This window comes from Phalangium opilio, unplaced genomic scaffold (assembly GCF_054372755.1).
Source record: "Phalangium opilio isolate 3A_F unplaced genomic scaffold, DU_Popi_V2 ptg000217l_1, whole genome shotgun sequence".
In the NCBI taxonomy this organism is placed as follows: domain Eukaryota; kingdom Metazoa; phylum Arthropoda; class Arachnida; order Opiliones; family Phalangiidae; genus Phalangium; species Phalangium opilio.
In genome coordinates this window covers 5,233,310-5,253,329 of record NW_028324218.1, presented here as the reverse complement: position 1 = coordinate 5,253,329, position 20,020 = coordinate 5,233,310, and the positions used below count along the sequence as shown (strand labels likewise).

Below are 20,020 nucleotides of genomic sequence, written 5' to 3'. Positions count from 1 at the left end.
CCGAAATGATCTTTACGCTCAGTGGCGTCGCTAGGCCTTTTTGGGGGGGGGGCTATAGCCCCCCAAATTCCAAACTTAGCCCCCCCCCCAAAATAATCCGTAAACCCTACCAAAAAATTGCTGTTAGCAACCTAAAATTCTGTAGCAATATATAAAAAAATTTCAATATGAAACAGTAAAATTTTGAAGATAAAAACAGATGGAGACAAGTAAAATGTTTCATGTTCTTTCGAAGGGAGTCCCAATAGTGTGGACTAAAAGCTAGCCAAAACTAAAAATAAACCTAAGACGAGTGAAAACGCTTCATAATCGGTTCCGTAGTCCTTATTAATAAAAGGTTGTACATCTTTAAAATACGAAAAATTTCATGTTAACACAAATTTACGGATAGTTTTAAAGGCCTACACATTTTCCAAAGAACCAATTATGCAATTTTTAGCCACATTGTAGTATACGATAGGCTCTTAGTTTGACCCGAGCCGTAGTATATGGCCGGGGTTTTCGCTTTCGTTATCGTCAGATTTTAGCTTAAATGGAACCAATAGTGGTAGCTGAGCTCAGTTAGAGATTTTATTTTAATTAAAAAAATTTTCACACCGCACCCGGGAATTGAGTCTGGCTGGCTGGCGCAGCAGTAAGACACGCTACCACTGTGGGGTCGGACACTTCTAATTTTTTGTTTAGGGTCTTTGAATTTTTTTCTTTTTATTTATGTGCAAATTAAATAGATAACGATGTGGCTACTATTTAGTCCCAGCCATTGGGACATCTTGTTTATATTAAGTGTAAAGTAGGGGGTGACGTTTCAAATGAAGACTGAGTTATGACCAAGAAATTCTAAAGTATGGAAATGGAAGTTCCAGTGCAACTTTACCTTCATAGAGGCGACAATAGAAATGTAGCATTTCGATATACGAAATTTAATGTATAAATTCGCGCAACACCCTGGTTTGGTATCAATTAAATATTTACATTTTCCATTCGAGTTATGCCAAAGTTCACTTGCTCTTTTTAGACATCCCGTAGAACATTTCAAATATTCAATACTGATGCCTCAACACGTACTCCCTTCAAAATAATTAATTTCATGATAAAATGTTTTCGGAAAATGTAATTGTTCTTGAAAAAGCGTAGATATGTAATTTTTTCAATTAATTTAGAGGGACTAGATCGATTAACAGTAAAATCAGTTGATTGAATTAAATATTGATTAAGGATTGAGTGGATAAAAATAACTAGAAAAAAATTTCAATATCTGAAACTTCAGTCAATTGATAAACCTCAAACATATCGTTTGTTTTTTCGGCCTTGGTCCAAACCAAGACGGTTTTTTATAATTTATATTATGAACTGAAACTATATCATATTATATTATGAACATTTGGAAGAATGTCATACAACATTTTCGACTCAAAAATCGCTCAAGGAACATACCTCAACGATTGTAAACTAAACTATTGTAACTTGTTTGTTTTGTCAAAACTATTTATCTTTAAAAGTAAAGAATTGTAGATAAACTAAGCCACTCAAAAGCTAAAGTCTTCATTAACCAGTAACTCTTTCCAAAGACAACCAAATATTAGGGGTGCTGCTGCAATATAGAGAGAGTTGACAATTTCAAATCAAAACGTACCCAGCATATTACTTATAAACCACACCCAACCTTATATACACGTATTTGATTAAATGCCATAGTCCAAGGCTTAAAGACGGCGACGTCTTGTTCAGTATACGTCGACAGGGACTATGTGACATCCTGTTGCAAAGAGGATATGATGATGGTCCGGGACCCGTGGACGCGCGTCACGTTTTTGAAGACTCGTGTTGGCGGTACTTTTGGGTTCCGATTGCGTCTCCCGAGGCCCCTGGATAGTTAATCGAATTGACCAGACCCTTTCCAGTTCAAGCGAAAAAATTCCAAAAATACTTTTACAGCCATTTAGTCGTATCTTTTCGTAAACCCACTTTTAAAGTTACAACCTTTTAGCTCTGTTAGAAATCTCATCTTGTTAACGCGCCAGCGAAGTTTCTGTCCGCGTATGTCCCCCAAAGGAGTGTTTTCCCGTTCAAAATACGAAGTTAATACCATAAGTAGTATTTTATTGCCAAGTATGACCTTTGTTAAAAGAAAGGTCACGTAACGTAACATTGTACCTCAAAAGAACTTCTGCTTTTTCAAAATATAAAAGGAATTAAATATTAAAATTAAAATGATGCAATATGATAATTAATATTTAATTAGTCTTAAAACTATCAAGGACTACTGCCCCATCCGTCATTGCTTTAGTGGCGTCTGCTAAATCGAACCTCTTACCCCTTGTGAAAATTCAACCAATCCTGAAGGGGTAAATGACTCGGCCCAAGGATATCGTAGATAAGTCATACTTATCGATGCATTGTTATTTTTGTGGTCTGAAACCAAATCATATTACTAATATCACCTACGCATTGCCTGCATGCATATAAAGAAGAGAGGGCAAAGCTAGGACGCCTTTAATCTCAATGACAAGTTAAAAGGAGTTTCTTATAATTTTTCTATAACCCCCCTCTCTTCAGTTGACCCTATAAAATCTTTCAATAAAGAATCCGCGATTCCATATGCTTTGATGCACTGAATCTGTAATGTAAACCAGTCTAGCTTCTTAACAACACCAGGGATAAATACAGCTACTAGGAATCATTGTGTAGCCATCCACTTTCACTCAATGTATCTAGGCGGGCTTTGTGGGAGGAGCTAGCTAGACTAACTATGACGAATTTTACCTTCGCGGATTTATAATCTATCTCACTGCGCCTTTCACCTTGCGTGAGCGCTTAGGACCTCCCGTTGCTACCAACAAAGAGTGTATAGAGGGAAATTGGAAAGTGGGGAAAAACTTATTGCCCTTTTTTATGGCGTAGTACAGAGGAAGTTTTTGTTTATGACGTCAATTACGTTGATATTATATCGTAGGTGGCACGCCGGTAGACCAATCAAATTCGAGCAAGCCGGAAACACTCGTATTTTAGGCTTGTGGAGCTTCTACTCCTCCCCTTCATTCTCTTTGCTACCAGCTAACGAAAGACGCTATCAGAATTATGAGGCGTGACGCATAGTAAGTTCTCAAGCCCAGTACCCACAAACCCTAATCCATATAAATACACCACTTTGACATTACCTAGGGCGCCACAGCGGGCTACTGCGAACTAGTACTTATTAAGATGGGCAGGGAAAAAAACCGCGTGGGGTTGCGCTTTTGCTAGTAGGGGTAACAAAGAGCAGTTTCCAGTCTTTCCCCTTGAGGCGCTTCGAGCGCGGGGCATCGGGCATGCGCAAAACAGAATGTCGAAGTGGTGTATTAACGTGGGATATTTATGGGTTCGCAATAATTCCTAGTAGCTGTATGTATTCCTGGCAGAACTGAAGTTGAATTAGTGTTGCGTCGTAAAAGAGAACTAGGACAAATATTATAATACCCTTTTGGTTTCTGCCATAGCGTCTTGACAATTTACAATATCACTTGACCCTAATACGAAAGACATGGGGAGATTGTTACGACTATTATTTGTAGGGACTAGTGTAAAGGGTTGAGGAGTTCGCTTGGGGGAGAGGTTGGGTTCCCTTCCCAATGTATTTGGGACAAATGATTTAGTATTCGACGGCTCTCGAGACAGACTCCGCTATAAAAGCTAAGGTTTTATGGTTAGGTTCGGAACAACGGTCGGCGCTCGCCAGATAATAGGTATGTAAAGTTTTAAAATCATAAACTACAAACACACACACACAGTCTGTTGGGATTTAACCGAGGGATAGGACACTTGTAAATGGGAATTTTAGAGGCTTGTATGTATGCACTTGTTGAGATTTATTGTGTTGTGATTGGTTTGGTTTCGACGCGCGTCAATTCTGCAATATTGCGTAAAGTTTCCTTAATTTTCACGAAATTCGCTTCTGGGAAAGTATAAGGAAATTTGAAAAGTCCTGAGTGTCAGGGAAAATTACTTCAAACGTTCAGGGAAAACTTGAAAAGTCATGTGTGTTAGGGAAAATGACTTTAAAATAAACGATCTAGGAAAACTAGAAAAGTTGAGGAATTTGATAGTATGTGTCAGGGAAAATTAGTTTAAAAATTAAGGGAAAACTTGAAAAGTCCTGTGTGTCATAGAAATTGACTTTAAACGTTCAAGGAAAACTTGAAAAGTCCTGTGTGTCAGGGAAAATTACTTTAAAAGATCAGGGAAAACTTGAAAAGTCATATATCTCTCACTCTCAGGTTAAAATTACTTTAAAAGATCAGGGAAAACTTGAAAAGTCATATATCTCACTCTCAGGGAAAATTACTTTAAACTATCAGGGAAAACTTGAAAAGTCATATATCTCACTCTCAGGGAAAATTACTTTAAACTATCAGGGAAAACTTGAAGAGTTAGGGAATTTGATACCGTGTGTCAGGAAAAATAACTTTAAACGATCAGGGAAAGCTTGAAAAGTCATTTGTGTCAGAGAAAATAACTTTAAACGTTCTGGGAAAACTTGAAATACGGCGAATTGTAAAAGCCCTGTGTGTCAGGGAAATTGACTTTAACATTCAGGGAAAATTTTAAAAATCAGGGAAACTTTAAAATGAAAAGTCTGTTGAAGCTGTTTATACTCAATTTGACGTCATATTTCATTTAGAAAATTTCCAAGAATCGAGACTTAATATATAAATTCTATTTTTAAAAATGTTCGTTTTGTAATTAAAACCAACCAAGACTGGTTTTGTTTAATTTTAGAAAACTTCCAGTAAATTAAAGTTCTAATTTTTCAAGCTATAATCCATGACCTCAATTCGGAAAAGATGTTGTTCATTCCCCCGTTAAAAACAATCTTTGGGTGCGCGGATAAAATGCTATAGCGAAAGCAATTAATGTAGGTTAGGAGATCTCGGGCAAACCCTATCCGGTCGACCCAAACTGTCAAACGCAAAGGATATCTTATTAAACAAACAAGACCTGATCCTCGACCCAAACGCCCCCTATCAATTTGACCCGGAAACTATAGAAGATACCAACCCCAACAAGAGCTAGTACAATCTCTGTCTGTATACAATTATTTCCTAAAAAGTTTTAAAAGTGCGCTGCCTCGACCGAGGGGTTGGTAATTCGTGAAATCCCGTAACGCTAGCCGCAAAATCTCAACTTAAGAAATCCGAAATCAATGCTGATTTCGAATTTCAACTTAAGAAATCTGAAGTCATTAACGAAATCACGAAATCAGTAAAGAAATCTTAAATCAACAAGGAAATCATTAAATCAGTAAAGAAATTATAAAATCAGTAAATAAATCACAAAATCAGTTAAGAAATCATGAAATCAGTAAAGAGATCACAAAATCAACAAAGAAATCATAAAATCAATGAAGAAATTATAAAATCAGTAAATAAATCACAAAATCAGTAAAGAAATCACAAAATCAACAAAGAAATCACAAAGTCAGTAAAGAAATCACTAAATCAACAATGAAATCATAAAATCAGTAAAGAAATCACAAAATCAGTAAAGAAATCATAAAATCAGTAGAGAAATCATAAAATCAGTATAGAAATCACAAAATCAACAAAGAAATCACGAAATCTGAAGCGAAAGAAATCGCGAAATCCATTACAAAATTCACGAAATCTAAAATCAAAATAAATCACAAAATCCGTCGAAATCAAGGGAAATATCCCAAAATCCGACGAAATCCGTAGGATTTTATCGAATTTTAAAATCAAACAAAATCCGACGAAATCCGAAGAAATCAAATTAGATTTCAAAATCCCATACACTTTTTCAAAAACGTCCGAGACGGTCCGACCCCACGGCCTCGACACGTTTAGCTGAGATGAAAGTGTTCACGATCACATTACTTTGCTTAGCTTACTTTCCATTTTTTCAATTTGCCTTTGATAGTAGAAGTCTTTACAGCTGCAGACAGTAAGGCCCTGAAAAATGCTATGTTTTTTAAGGGTCGTATCGTTGAAATTCAATCCCAAAAACACAACAAACACAGTATACTATCTCACGGTTCAGATGAGAATTATCTTCTGGGTCAGTTAGTTCTTCGGTTGTTTTTAGCTAGAGTATATAGCCTATCTATAGCTAAAATTTAACGACAGTAACATCGCATCGTAGACTTTACTTTCAAGTCAATGTTTTGTAGGGTACAATAGATCCCTAAACTGATTCAGACATTATTGGGTCAACCAAGTGTATATATTGATATATTTAAAAAAAAAAGTTTATTATGGCATAAAACGTGTGTTGTTGTTACCAAGAGTGTATTCCATTAAGGTCAGGCTAAGTTTGCTTTAATAGGAAAACCATGATAATGTATTTTTTGCTTGAGAAGGTATGGTATGGTATAGCCAAGAAGTGATATCTAGTTTATTAGGGTGAAGGTATAAATTCGCCACATTTCCAGCTTTATCTCCAGTCCAAACGTAGTAGGTTCGGAGTTAATCCCCGCCGCCTCTAAATTACAACCAGCATCTCATTGGTTCTTGAAAACTCGTGCACGTCAGCGCGACGCGAATGAGAAAAAAAATACAGTCATATTTTTCGACTGAGGAGAGGAGGCGAAATAGCCCGACGGCCTCCTTTTACGTCCCCCCTTGCATTTTGAAAGGGGGACTGGGACTATGGCCCGCTCGAATACTTAAGCGTCTTATACCCTTCCCTAATAAACTAGATATTGCTTCTTGGTATAGCTTTGTTTGAAGTGAAAGGTCAGTATGGTCTTAGTTTTTCATGGTTTTAATAATAATAATCTAAGCTTTGCCTACGAAGGGATTTCCACACTAAGCCTGTGGCTTATTTACAGGTGGGTCCCTTTACAATGCATAGAGGGGTGGTGGCTAGCCCCTATGCCACAGCTAACCTACAGCGCCCTGCGGTCGTAAACAACCTGGGTCGTAAGATCAAGCCAAGAGCTTTTCTAAAGATTTTAATGTTTCCTAAAGCTAGAGTTGTTGTGTAAAGTACTTTGTACTGAGACAATAATCTGTAGTAAGCGAGAGGGTAGCAAATTATTCCTGGTGGCATACATAATATTGTTAGATAGGTCAGTATGATCCTAGTTTTTCATGGTTTTAATAATAATAATCTAAGCTTTGTCTAAGAAGGGATTTGCACACTAAGCCTGTGGCTTATTTACAGGTGGGTCCCTTTACAATGAATAGAGGGGTGGTGGCTAACCCCTATGCCACAGCTAACCTACAGCGCCCTGGTCGTAAACAACCTGGGTCGTAAGATCAAGCCAAAAGCTGTTCTAAGGATTTTAATGTTTCTTAAAGCTAGAGTTGTTGTGTAAAGTACTTTGTACTGAGACAATAATCTGTAGTAAGCGAGAGAGTAGCAAATTATTCCTGTTAGCTGTATGTATTCCTTTTACTATGTTTATTATTGTTTCAACTATTCGGTTAAGTTTCAAAATAATCTCAGAAGTTATCTATGAAAAACACAACAACAGAATAAAGCAAATAAACAAGAAAAATCACAGACCTTTGAAGAAAAACATATCATGTGACTAATACCTCAAACATTTTTCTGTAGTTACGCTTACGTTAACTGTTTGTTGATTCTATTAATACTTTATGTTTTTCAAAGTCGAGACCGTCTTTGATGGTAAAGATATTTACTGAATCATAAGTTTACAAGATATGTTCTCTTCCATAAGTATGAAATGCACTACCTATACGATTCGTAATGCTACTGAGAGACTTACAGACAACTCGAGATAACTAGTTCGAGGAGGAGAACGATGGAAGCGAGTCAATTGAAGTCCTAAGTACACTCGGTGGTGGTTAATTAATTTTGCAGCTAGGACCTATTTCCATCTAGGTCCTATTTAGTCTGCATTACTAAGCCCCCTTTGACAGCAGCCCCCCACTCACCAGGCCTCCCTCGCTTTACCTCCTCGAATCTATGACCTCACTCACTCACTCACTTAAAAATTACAAGCCTTTCAGTTTGTCATGACCAGATATTAATTGAACAAACTTATGGAAGGAACATATCTTATGAACTTATGCTGAATTCAAGTACATAGACCCTCTAATTACCGTATGGTCTAAAGTCTAGACATTTAATGGATACATGTTCCGTGGAATTGTAATTGTACTTGTGGTTCCCAAATTTATACCAAAAGCCTTGAAATTGAGATGAGTTTTGAAGCTTTAAGTTACCTTTTGAATTACTGTATCCGGTTTCTATTGGTATAAGGTTCATTTAAAAAATTAAAAGTAACAATTAAATTTTATTATGGGCACAATAGGTAGCTTTAAATCGTTTAATTTTCAAGATTAGTTAGTTTTAAAAGACTTATTTTAAATATTATATAATTATAAAGTCATGGAGTTTGATATTAGTACGGTTTGAATCAGGAATACATACAGTTTATAGGAATAATTGCGACCCCAAATATATCTCATGTTAATATTCGTGTTTTGTGGGTATTCCGGGCTTGAGAACTTACTACGCGTTACGCCTCATAACTCTGATGGCGTCTTTCTAACTGTGATTTCATTGGTTGCAAGGTAGCAACGCAAGTTCCTGGGCGGCAAGGTGCAACAGGCGCAGCAAGATAGATTATAAATAGATATTTTCGATGTAAAAAGGGGGTAGGCAACCCCCAAGGGTTGATACATTGCCATCTCTGCGCAATCTCATGATACAAAAAGACTACAGCGCAGGCGCCAAAAAGTGAGATGGAAGGCAGAGTTTTACCCCTGTGTCTTTCCCTCTCAGTTTCATCGAAATGGTCTATTCGCTATGGGTAAAATTTGCCATACATAATGATTAGTCTAGATAACTCCTCCCATAAATCCACCCTAGGTACGTTGAGTGAAAATGGTTATAAACGCAATGATTCCGGGTAGCTGTATGCATTCCTGTTGAAACCCACATCATGAAATGGGAAAAACAACACGTTTCATAACGCATGGGACTGGCTTTTAAAAGAGTAGAGAGTATATTGCCTTTTAAGAAGTCTGTGGGTGTTTGGGATTAAGTATTTTCGGACACGTATGTTAGTACAGTGCACTGTATACGCATTCCTTGTAATTTGTTATTTAGTCTGGATGTCGGGATAAGCTGCCTCCGATTTAATCCCATAAACCCTGTTCGCATTATACTTTCTATACGTTTCTATATTTACTATCCAGCTAAGATTATATAGTATTAGAAGTATATAATACTTTTCTTCGAGAGAAGTGTACCACCACAAAGCCGGGTAGGTAATTCTAACATGATTATTCACAACATCATTTTACATTTTTAGATGGTAATTGTTATATTGAAATCGAAAGTTTTATAAAATAGGTTGGTTTTAGTTATTTAAACCTTGTCTAGGTAAGATTAGTTTGAATTGCAATAGCACATTTTATGTAAAAACCATTATATAAATTGCATTATTAAATGCAATTAAAACGTGTTTAGACTAAATCCCATTCTTTCAAAGCTAGGTCTGTCAGAAATTGAGATTCGTGTTCTTTTGAGCGGTTTGAGCCCATTTTGTTACAAAAGACAACGTTTTCAAGTTAAGATTTGAAAATGTGTTTTACGGATAACCCCTTAAATTTAATTAAGAAACTGATTAAGACAATGATTGGGGCTAATTTAATTAAGGGGTCGTCCCTAAAACACTCAAATCAAATCATAATTCTCGAAAACAGTGTCCCTTGTGGCAAACAAACGGAGATAGAAATATAGAACATTTTCGACTCAAAATTGAGCAAAGAATCAAAGTTAATTAAGAAACTGAAAGACAATGATTGGGGCTAATTTAATTAAGGGGTCGTCCCTAAAACACTCATCAAATCATAACTCGAAAACAGTGTCCCTTGTGGCAAACAAAATGGAGATAGAAGTTTAATTACATTTTCGACTCAAAATTAATTTCCCAAAGAACAACATCCCCCTTAATTTATTCCAATTAAACTTATCAGCAGTATTGACAGTACATAAAACAAATAACTTTAATTTAACTTACCAAATACTTCAAGAAATTTGAACCATCAAAACGACGTAATATTTGTCCAAAACTTCGCACAACTTAATTCAATTTACAATATTCAAAAATTTTTTTATTTCAAACTGAATTTCGTATAAACGTTTTAATTGAGGGCACTTGAAGCTCACTCGCTTTGTAGTTAAGTTTACTTAAGAAATGGCAAGATTTGGGGTTTGTTGCGGGCACCGTTTTGCAGCGCGGACATGCTACTCCCGTAGCGTCATTTCTGAGAGTGAGGCAACTGAGACCAGACACGATGGAATGACAAGACCCTCTCTCTGGTTTCTCCACACTTTCTTGCTCCTGAGCTTCCCAGGATCGTTGCCATAGCAACGGGGAAAACTTTCCTATTTTTTATTCTTTGTTCTTTGCACCTTCTCTACGCCGTTTATGGAGGAATTTGCTGGAGAATTTACAGAGTGGTTTAAAGTTATATATCTGAGGATACTATCATACTGAAGTTGTTTTAAAATGCAATTGCAATTGCATTAAGGAAACTTTTCGCAAGCAATACGATTCTTGTACATACTAATTTACATGAATTATGCCTACGCGTTATGTTTTTTATTTGAAAGTTATTCAATTAATTTATGTTATGGTGGAATTTAAAGTAGTACTAGCGTGAACCAGGAATGCATAACACCTAATAGGAATTATTGCGTAGCCATATGTCCTGTGTTAATTAATTACTCTCTATGGTTTAGTGGCGTCTGCTAAACCGAACTCCTTTTCCTTACGGCATCGAATGAATTCTCACAGGCTTTGTGCAAGAAGTGATATCTATAGTTTATTAGGGAGAGGGTATAAGATGCCTAAGTATTCCCGCGCGCCATAGTGCTACAGTCCTCCTTTCAAAATACAAGGGGGAACGTAAAAGGAGGCCCCGGGCTATTTCGCCTCTCCTCAGTCAGAAAATATGACTGTAATTTTCGTCATCATTCGCGTCGCGCTGACGTGCACGAGTTTTCAAGAACCAATGAGATGCTGGTTGTAATTTAGAGGCGGGGATTAACTCCGGACCTACTACGTTTGGACTGGAGATAAAGCTGCGAATTTATACCTTCTCCCTAATAAACTAGATATCACTTCTTGATTTGTTCAAATTACGTTTTTAACGAGAAGAATAAAATGTCTTGGGTTATCACGTCCATTCTGTTTGAAGCGGCCAATTTCTTGGTTGTATAGAGAAAGAGTTTCTCGGTTGAAGAGAATTTAGTTAGCTGCTCTCTGTCTATCGCATCTCCAAAATCCGTCGATTTTATCAGCGGGGGATCTTTACGCAACAGACCATTTCGACTCAAGTAACGTCGCGTGCACCTTAGAATATTTATTTAATCTTATCAAAGCGTTCTTGAAGTACCGTGAAAACCTTTGCCTGAAAAGGTCCTTTCTACTTAGCTTTTTTAAATTGAGTTACGTTGCTCGGTTTATTTCTGGCTTATGCATCATAAGTTTACAAGTGATATGTTCCATAAGTATGACACTTACTATAGAAGTACTGAGAGACTTACAGCTCGAGCTAGAACGACGGAAGCGAGAATTAATTGGCTACACTCGGTGTTGCTTCTTCAGGACTTCCTTCTAGGTCCTATTTAGTCCGCATTACTAAGCCCCCTTTGACAGCAGCGCCTCCTCACCAGGCCTCCCTCGCTTTACCTCCTCGAATCTATGACCTACCTCACTCACTCACTCACTTCAAAATTACAAGCTCCAGTTTGTAACCAGTGATATACTTATGTTAGGAACATATCTTATGAATTTGTGTTACATTTATAGATCCAGGATTTTTCCGCAATTGGGTTTTCGAAAATTCGGTAAGATTGTATATATAGTGACTTAGCTCTGTGTCTCTAAATCGGTGTGTATTTCCCAAAGCAATTTGCTACTATGGGTATTTTCGACGGTTTTATCTTGAAGTGGGATAAGCTTATACGTGGAATTTTTATTTGGCTAAAATATCAAAGGAAATTGTATAAGGATTGAAGATTTTCGTAGTTTGAACCAATGGATTTTATTCAATCTAATTTTAGAATGCTTCAAATTGTGTATGCTTTTAACTGGTTTTAAAATTTACTAAAAACTGATTTGTAAACCATTAAGCCGGAGTTGATATAAAACGACTTTTATCCGTTTAGAGTCGATATAAAACTACGTTTATCCATTTAAATACCTGTATAACTATATTTATCCATTTACTCTAGCTACACAATTATATTTAACCATTTAGAATGGACGTAAAAACTACAGTTTACGATTTATAATAGACGTAAAACTACAGTTTAAGATTTACAGAATATATAAAACTGCAATTTAAGATTTACAGAATATATAAAACTACAGTTTAAGATTTACGGAATATGTAAAACTACAGTTTACGATTTACAGAATATATAAAACGACAGTTTAAGATTTACAGAATATATAAAACTTCAGTATAAGATTTACAGAATATATAAAACTACAGTTTAAGATTTACAGAATCTATAAAACTTCAGTTTAAGATTTACAGAATATATAAAACCCCAGTTTAAGATTTACAGAATATATAAAACTACAGTTTAAGATTTACAGAATCTATAAAACTTCAGTTTAAGATTAACAGAATATATAAAACTACAGTTTAAAATCTAGACTAGAAAAGATATAAAACTACGTTTGATTGAGAGTAAACATAAATACTCCATTTTATACGTTATGGAGTAAATTGTAAATATAATTTTACTAGAAGGAAATATTTTTACGATACGTCAATGATACGATTGTGGAATATTAAAATTAGGTCAAATTTAACCTCGTATTTAGGCATAGTCTCTACATTTTTTTTCTTTCGGAAGTAGACTTAGTTCCAATGACACAGTAAATATTATTGCATGAAAAGGCTTAACATAAACAGCTCAATTAGTCTAAAAATTTTAAAAACAAAAAATTGTTTTCAAATTTGTACATATGTAAACCAAGCCTAAACTACATCTATCAAAAAAGTTCCCTGAACAATTACAGCTCTTTCAACTCTCAGTTATAGTTAACCGCTATTCAAAAACCGCAAAAGCAAGTCGTTAGCAGCTAAAATACACCCAGACGACATGTCATATACACAGATTCAATGGAATTTCATCGATAGCTCAGTACTCTTCTAGATAAAAACCCATTATTTGAAGTACACTATCAACCAATGAAATCGCAGTTAGAAAGACGTACAAGAATACATAGATTTCATCTAGTTGAAATTTTTAACTTGCCTCTGCTTGAACTAAGTGGGAGGAGATGTAGAAATCGTCACCTCTGACGTCACACCTAATGTATTTGAACTTAGAAGCCAAGAGAAATTAACGTAGCTATCGACCTATCCGCGTTGAACCCGAATGTAGACAATTTATCTTTGCATTGTGTGAAGGAGTAAATCTAGGGTGAATAGCCAATGAAACGCGAGGAAGGAGGAGCTAGTTGTTTAACAACGTTTTAAGCCCCTCCCCTTACCTTCAATCAGATATTATTATGGAATACATATAGCTTATAGGAATCATTGTGTCCTCATACATCCCTTGCTAATTTGAATGAATTCGTGATGACGTGACGGGGATAGTAAGTTCTCTAGCCCGGCCCACTAAACCCGAATTTATAGACTCAAATGATTCCTATTATCTGTATGTATTCCTGGTTTCGGTTTAATCTTAATTTCTTGGAATAGCTTGGACTTTTACGGAATATTGGGAGTGACATTGAGTGTAAACTTTGGACAATTTTTTTTATTATTTTCTTTAGAAACGTCTCTCAGTGGACTTTTCTGAATTAGAGATGTTCTCGGGATTCAAGGTTATTGCGTTCATATTTTATTTATAAATGATAAATTGATGGTACATTACCACTCCAGAAGTATATAATACTTCTCTTCGAGAAAAGTGTACCAGCACAAACCGGGGCAGTTATAACATTGCACCTATGTACCCTACCCATCTAGTGAACGGCACCATAGTCCTCGCAGCATCCTTTGTGGAGGGCGTTTTGGTAGGGTGGTACGTGGTACCGAAACGTCGACAACCCCTGCATCTTAAAAATCGAAGCTAAACCATTTTTAAATGGCACTAGGCGGCAGAACCTAACAATCCCCTATACCAAAGGACTTTCATTGCCGAAAATGGTCCACCAACATAACTACCTCATCTCACCTATTCTTCAAGAAATTGGTATTATACATACAACCAGGGAAAGATTTAATTTTAGAAGTAGGAATGGAGAACAGAGTAATCTGGGCGCGCGTCAAAGTCCCGGACCTCCTTTAACGGGACGGAGGGGTATGAAATAAGAGGCGGGTCATAGCGACAGAGGTTAAAAGGAATTACGTATTTTTCGCGCCGTCCCCGTCAGCAACGCCATCAAAACGTAGTTTAAGTGAGCAGCCAATAAGATAATTTAAACTTTTCGTTACGTGTTGGAGGGAGGGGCTCTATACTGGGCTTTGAGTCGGACTGAAGTAAATACTAACCGCTCCGTTCTCCATTCCTACTTCTAAAATTAAATCTATCCCTGATACAACTAAGTCAAATTACATATACTTCAGAAAGTTGTTCGTTTGTTTTGAAGTTTGTTCTTGCACAAATGATTTCTGAACCACTTAAAAACTTTATAGTATTTATCGTCTGCAATACATTGACAGGAAAAAAGGTATGTTTTATTTTGGGACTCAGAATGTTCTAGAGAGTGGGAGAACGTTCTATTCTTATCCCAAGCCTTTGTATGTATTAAGACTGAGAAACGTCAGATATATATCAACCGCAGATCTCCGACCCACGTCTCTTAAAGATTTCAGTCCGGGCACACGTGACTGGCCGGCATCTGTCCATTTAGAGTTAGTGCATGGGAAATGTGATATTGTCGAACAACAATTCTTCGGTCGAATGCTGTTTTTCTTGAGTTGAAATGGATGACCGATAAAGGCTAATTTTATTTTGCTTCTACGTCACTCAGGGCTAGCTACTTTTGACTAAATATCACGTGATTTGCGATGTCACTAGCGGATTAATTTTCTAGGGAAATATTTAAGGATATCAATGAACTGTTGCCAAAATTAATTTAGCGTGATTTTACAATGAATGTCAAGCCGCATTAATTTTAATAAAATCAAGCTATATTATTATCTCCGATATTATCATAAGTTTATAAGATATGTTCCTACCATAAGTTTGTTTAATTAATATCTGGTCATGACAAACTGGAGCTTGTAATTTTGAAGTGAGTGAGTGAGTGAGGTAGGTCATAGATCAGAGGAGGTAAAGCGAGGGAGGCCTGGTGAGGGGGGGCGCTGCTGTCAAAGGGGGAATAGTAATGCGGACTAAATAGGACCTAGATGGAATAGGTCCTAGCTGTTAAATTAATTAACCACCACCGAGTGTACTTAGGACTTCAATTGACTCGCTTCCGTCGTTTTCCTTCTAGAACTAGTTACCTCGAGTTGTAAGTCTCTCAGTAGCATAACGAATCGTATAGGTAGTGCATATCATACTTATGGAAGGAACATATCACTTATAAACTTATGGTTATATATTAATAATGTACGCCCACTTTTTAATCTCGTAGCTTTCGGTGACGTCGCATAAAAACAATACTCGTGAATTTTTATACGCGATTTTCATATTCATATTCAATTTCCCATCTACTTCCGAATTCGGGAATACGAGTTTTGTATTCAAATTTTTGAGGGAATAATTCTTGCGTGTACGATGATCTTGACAATGCGGAAATATCCTTCAAGAGTAGCAATTTTCATCCCGATCTGATATTCGGAAGTGATATAACGGAAGGTGCATTGACCTCGGATCTTCCCTTAACACACTCTAGCTAGCTGTGTTTCCTCTGTTTAACGTTTCCCCATACAGAAAGGAAAGCACGGCCGCTTCTTGAAGATGCTACTAGAGTTAGTTTAAATCCATAGGATGAGATAAAATACAGTGTATCCATCCAATTGAAAAGGAGAATGGAATTTTGTCTGGTGTAGGTTCTTTTCTAGTTATAGACAATTCCATTTGTTACTTAAAGAGGAAACTCAGACAGACTGTGGCTTAGGTGCTACCCTCTTAGGTTAGACGGAGATTCCGAGTTCACCTTGAAGGATAAGGGGATGGCGTGGTAGCCCCCGTACGTATAACGTTGCCTTTGTACCGCCATCTATGAAACGGCACCGAAGTCGTCCCAGCATCCTCAGTGGCGTCATAGAGGATATCCATTAGAGGAGTAGGCTGTTGTACTATCCAGATATCGTTAATAATATTTTGAGAGCTACTTCCGGAAGGAACTCGGTTTCTTCGAAGACACGTTCCTATACCTTTGTCCAAACATCACTCCATGGAGGATATACAGTGAAGCAGACGACCAATAATGAGATGTCATATACAGAACTTAGGCAATGTTCCATTGGGAAAAACCGGAAGTGAGTAATAAAACATTTGGCGAGATATTCTCATATACACTGGTAATAGATAAAGTGTCTACTCCTCTACCGTATATCCTCTATGGTGGCATTTAGGTGGGGTTGTACAGTACGGAATCGTAAACGACGCCCCCTACGTCTTAATAAAAAAGCTAGTTCTGATACAAATACAATGGCGCTACGTGGCAGCACTTAACAATTACCTACCCTAGGGTAGAGGCATGCATAAGTTACACTGGGAACGTTTCAGTGCCGCAGCTCGCCAATCATCATGTTGAGGTCATCATCATCCTTGAGTTCACTACACGTGATGGGAGGCAAGCCTCTAGCGGTGGGTGCTTATTGTCGCCAAGGAACTAAATAACCCAACCAAGAAGGTGACCTCCTACGCCCTATTGGTGAACTGATTCCTTCTCTTCTAGAATTATTGGAACAGTCTATTTGTCTGTCGGTTTACCACTATGTAGTTTTTGTTTTTCATACGGATTACATACAGATTGACTCGCGGATGTACATACAATGAAAACAATTCTTTTCTCAGCTCGTCTTCGATTGGGCTTCGATCGTGTTCTTTTCGTGGACAGATAGATAAGATACTTTGCCTTGATGAGATACGAGTTTTCATTGTCATTACCGGCTAGAGACTTTCTTCATTTTCCCTATTTTAAAAGATGATGTTTGCAGAATTGTGTTGTGACTGTTATTGGTTGGTGTTCGAATAGAGTCTAGACCAGACTTTTAAAATAGAGTGAAGTGTATGAGGTATAGGACGGTATGTTGACAACAAAGACATGTAAATTAAGATATGACTTAAAAACAACAAGGACTACTTTGGTATGCGCAGGACTGGTAACTTTGAAGCCCATAACGCCTTTGTGTCCAAGCATATAAAGTGCATTTTTAACCAAGGAATGAAGAGTTACAGCAATAGTATCTTATGGTTCTTTCCTTAATTACTCTGATGCTGATTGTTTTGACCCCAAGTAATTGGAGAGTGAAGAAGTTTAGGTATGGCATACACAAAGGATTTCCCCGTATCTTTTATAGAACCCTAGGGTTGTAACACTCACTGCAAAGTCATAAGGAGATAATTAACGCTACCTTTTGCCAATTTTTGCTTAATTACTCGAGCCCTGATTGTTGTAGCCCCACGAAAGGGGAGAAGTTTTTCTATGGCATACGAAAACGATTTCTCAGTATCTCTTATAAAACTAGAGACCCAGAGTTCTTCGTAAATTTAAAGGGGTGCATCGGGTAAGAATTTTTTCTATTTTAATCGAAATATCGTATAAAATAATGAATATTATTAATTGGAACCATGTTTCTTTCTACAATATTAAAGAAGATACGAGCAATTAAGTTAAATCCGTAATGGATGGAACTACGCGTTAGGCCTCTCCGCGAAGCACTGCCTGGGGAGTACCTCTAATGGACGAGTCGCCTAGCACCACCTGACGTCTTCGTCCAATAGAGGTCAAAGTTCTTTGATAGAGGTACTCCCCACTCAGTGCTTCGCGGAGAGCAAAGGTGGGCATATTCACTTCACAAACCCCCTATGAAATATATACTTTTCTTCAGCAGGTAATCTTCACATTAATATCATATTGTAACGAATATAGATAAAGAAAACATCACAAAAAAGTCTTCATAACTTGAATTTTTCGAAAGCCTTCTTGTTGAGAAGTCTTCAACCGTAGTAATGCATATAACACCTTCATGTATCGAAGCTTTCTTCAATATTTCGTTACTCAAGTTCTCACATACGGAATTCTTTTGTAAACAAACACTGAAAATATACTCCAATATTGACGTTTTTTTATATAAATACTTTCAAACAACGTTCTTAACGGATTATTTAAAGCGAGTAATTTCCACAACTCATATCTAGAGATAAGGATGTTCTGTAACTCTCTTCAGAAACCTTCACATTTTAAAACGTTCGCGCACTGAAGTGAAGTGTGTGACTGATTCAATCCCGGCAGACAAACTCCATCGTTTTCAATATACAGAAACACCTAACCTAACGTAATTCAACCAAACCAAATCTAAAAAAACTAGGTACCAATATTATAAAACGGTGGCAAGAGTAGCTGCTTGAAATTGTATTTTGTCCACGAAATATGGTTTTGGTTGGAAATTGCTTAGGGAAACGTTTGTCGAGGGCGATTTCTCGGGTCAGTCACTGTGGGTGGCTCGAACGAAGTCCGACGGTCGCGATTCAAAGGAAGAAAATCTTTGGTTTTGACAAATGTGGTTTACAATGATTTATTTCGTTGTTCGTTATACCTACATACATTTATGACACGTTCACAAAACCTCAAGGTAGTCCCAGAAATTACAATGAGAATAATTCAGCCCCGCATCCTTAGAAAACTTTAATTGTAACAAACTTACAATCAGTACCTTATAGGTCACACGTAATGTTAAAGGAAAACGAGTATAAGGTCCTTCTAGGTCATCCACGTAACGAGTCCTGTTACCTTTACGTTAATTCAAATGCACGTATTATCTTTAATTAGGTACATGGATACATAATAGTTACAATTTTAAATATTCTTAATTGTGCAGATAGCGGTGAAACATTTTAGTGGGTACCTTCCTTTTAACAAGGGGTAAATTAAATTGCTAAGTGGTCGTCTTATTCGACTGGTTCTTGTTGGAGTTGCAAGTGACGATATTCTCGATATGTGAGTATATCCGATATATGTTCAATACTAATTTTTGCTCGACGAGCTCGTTGAATGGATCCTGCGATTGAAAAGGTTTGTTCCACATCTGCCGATGATACAGGAATAGACAGATATCTCTTTACTAATTTCGCAAGACGAGGATACTTAACTTCGTTGGCCCTCCAGAAATCCAAAGGTCCAACACCACAAAGATCCATAGGACCTTCCTGTAGGTAACGATCTAATTCGTCTTTCGGTTGACGTGACTCTATCAATCGGCGTGGTTTTTTTGCTTTTAAATAGGCAAAGAGAACTGATGAGGTTGGCCGTGTTTCTTCGTTGAAACTTGCTTTTACTCCATCGAACTCTTGCCCGTTGTCTTCAGTCAACAAATTCTTAATAATATTTGTAGCACATTTCACCGTTGGACTTTTAACAGAAGGGAAGGCTTTGTTCGATGGCTTGCAATATGGCGCTAAATAAACTTGTTGTATAGTAGCAACAATACGGTTTAAACAAACAATTACGCTTACGTTTAAAGAATTCAGTTTTAAGACGTGGGTCGAGAACGGCAGCAGCTACGTAGTCAGGATCGTTTAAACTGCTTTGGAAGCGCTTATTTATTTCGGCAAGAATATTGGTTTGTACCACATGAAACCTATCAGCTTGTACATCGGACACCATAGAAAATACTGTAAGGATCTCAGCAATGACTTCCCCCGAGACGGCATCTTTTCGTTGAAACTTATCTGTGGCCATTTTTAACGGTCTCAGTAAGTCCAAAAGCTCTTTCGCTTCAGACGAAGCTGCTGGTGTTGGCATGGTAAATGTAATCTTGGGACCACCTTTCATGTTTTTGGCCCGCGAAAGTACGTTGATCAAAGCATCTAACATTTCAGGCTGATAAGTGAAGAG

At 37.1% G+C, this 20,020-nt stretch overlaps 1 protein-coding gene and 1 long non-coding RNA gene across 4 annotated transcripts in view; both read left to right on the top strand.

Moving 5' to 3' along the window:
- The window catches only part of LOC149615862 (TD and POZ domain-containing protein 2-like), a 69,024-nt gene extending 53,710 nt beyond the window's left edge, over positions 1–15,314 (top strand). The window contains exons 4-5 of one of the 2 annotated variants that reach the window (XR_016375770.1): positions 13,775–13,825; positions 13,971–15,314. The gene's annotated coding sequence lies outside the window, so the exon portion shown is untranslated. Of the gene's footprint in view, positions 1–13,774 lie in introns of both variants that reach the window. The other variant, XR_016375771.1, reaches the window with a different exon arrangement.
- Positions 15,315–18,617: 3,303 nt separating this feature from the next.
- Positions 18,618–19,645, top strand: LOC149615861 (uncharacterized). 2 transcript variants are annotated; one of them, XR_016375858.1, is made up of 4 exons: positions 18,618–18,758; positions 18,837–19,123; positions 19,199–19,338; positions 19,409–19,645. It is a non-coding gene; the product is annotated as an uncharacterized LOC149615861 (long non-coding RNA). The 2 variants fall into 2 exon arrangements; XR_016375857.1 differs by having other exon boundaries at positions 18,619–18,758; positions 18,847–19,123.
- Positions 19,646–20,020: the final 375 nt, after the last annotated feature.